Below are 2,101 nucleotides of genomic sequence, written 5' to 3'. Positions count from 1 at the left end.
CCTAACTGTGTAAAAAAAACTTGTGTATCTTCACCATGCTTGGAGGGAGTTGCAAGAAAAATTATTTTAAAAAATCAAGATTTATAAGCGCCGCGGTGAGGAGGATTTAAAAACAAATAAAATATTTTAACAAAAACAAATAAAACCAAGGCGTCCAGAGTGTTTTAAGGTGTAGACAAAAAGTTAGTTAAGAAAGTAGAAAGTGCAAGACAAAGAAAATTAAATAAATAATTAATAAAAAATAGAGCAAATAAGTTTCGGAGGTTTATCGTCATCTCTTACTACGCAAGATTCTATACAAACGCAAGGACATCACGACCAGCTTACCGGCTCTGAGAAAAGCCTTAAGGAACTCTTGACATCCACTTTCCAAAAGGTATATGAGAGTGTTGACAAATTGATTTCCAAAGCAGCCCTGAGCAAGTTTAGTCAACATCTTTGGTACTTCATATCAGAAGAAATTGCCGTTTTATCACTCTTTGATGATGAAGGTCATGAACAAACACCGTCAATATTGTAGTAAAAGTACAAAAAGAGAGTATGTATGATTCTGGGAAGAGATACAATCCATCTGAAGAAGGTATGATTATTTCTATGCTAAATAGACTTTGTACTAATTTTTTATCCTGTTTTTAATGAATTGATAACAATACTGCCTTGTTTATTGTTGCTGGAAAACCATTGAGTGGTTTTGTGTCTGTCAAGAGTATAAATTTATTTTCTCGATTGAAAATTGATAATAATTTCCCTCTGAGACTCATTTCTATATGAGATAAAGATGTTGCCTATTTAAAGGCAAAAAAGTGCTTCTTTAAGGGTAGTTAATGATACAGCTGAAAGACCTATAAAGCTTATGCAAGATTTTCATGGTTTGATCACTGCAAAGGAAGAGCAAAAGCTTTTTTTTGCTACGCACAGTGTAGCAAAAATCAGGCCAATATTCAGGAGCATGGAAATCTGTATCCAGAATGTAAAAAAGGGTCCCTCAAAAGTAAAATATATTGTCTAATCTGTAATGTTATCTTCTTTTTATAAATATTTTATAAAAAATAAACATTTTAATTGATTTAGCTACATAACGAAAGGGGTAAAACCAGCATTTTTCAAAATCTTCAGAGCTAAGTCGGCACGGGTTAATGTGGACGTAGGATGATGAAATTTTGTATTTAAGTATGTCTGAGTAGTACGAAAAGAAATAGAGGGTATGCATTTCAATATCTAAAAAAATTTTTTTTTCGGCCATATAAGGGACACCCTAATGTATAATATGTATGTATTAAATTAAAAAAAAAGTATATAATTAAGTAGTATATCCGTTAAGCTAGCACCCATAACACAAGCATTGAGTTGCTTACTTTGGGGCTAGCTGGCGCTGTGTAATTGTCCAAAGATTTATTTATTTATTTAAATAGACCACTTTAATTTCTTACCTATTTTTGTTTTCTTACTAAATGGACATGAAGAACACGAGTATCTACGTTCTACGTCATACAAACATCAAGTAACAATATAAACAATGTATCTCTTAATTTTATTTAAAGTTGTTACATTTCACGAAGGCGAGTGAGCTTTACATGTGTGGTGGCTCTTTACTGTTAGTTTTTTACGTTTTGATAGACATTACACTATCGTTATGTGCATGTACACGTAAAACTTACTCGCCTTCGTTAGTTTCAAGAGCTATAACTACATGTGAAACATTTACATTTTGGAACTAAGTATTACTAGAATAAATACCTTACACACTATGAAATATGATTTTATTAATTAATATTTATAACGGTGAGTTCCGCCTAAATGATTCCATCTTCTATGCTTCTTAACCTTGGCATGGTAACGAGTTGGGGCAGCTGGTCATCGTCCTCAGTGAATACGGTTGGTATTTCTTGAACGACAGTCGTTGAACTAAGCTTGAAAATGGCGAATCCAACCAAGCCCACTGCCGCGACTGAGCCCACAGTGACGAGAGATATTGAAAGGGGAGTCCAAAATCCCACTGCTTCTTCATCTTCAGGTGGTACTGTTGTGGTTTCTCCATCAGATTCTGGTGTTGTAGTTTCAACTATATCGTCAGTAGTTGTTAAAGTGGTTTCCAGGGTGG

At 33.9% G+C, this 2,101-nt stretch overlaps 1 pseudogene; it reads left to right on the top strand.

Annotated features, from left to right (window-relative positions):
- The first annotated feature begins 290 nt into the window (after nt 1-290).
- Nucleotides 291-1,035, top strand: LOC114362259 (uncharacterized; annotated as a pseudogene).
- Nucleotides 1,036-2,101: the final 1,066 nt, after the last annotated feature.

This window comes from Ostrinia furnacalis, unplaced genomic scaffold (assembly GCF_004193835.3).
Source record: "Ostrinia furnacalis isolate ACB-3 unplaced genomic scaffold, ASM419383v2 OfSCF6306, whole genome shotgun sequence".
Lineage (NCBI taxonomy): Eukaryota > Metazoa > Arthropoda > Insecta > Lepidoptera > Crambidae > Ostrinia > Ostrinia furnacalis.
Note: the sequence above shows the minus strand (reverse complement) of the source record. Positions and strands in the feature narration are given on the sequence as shown.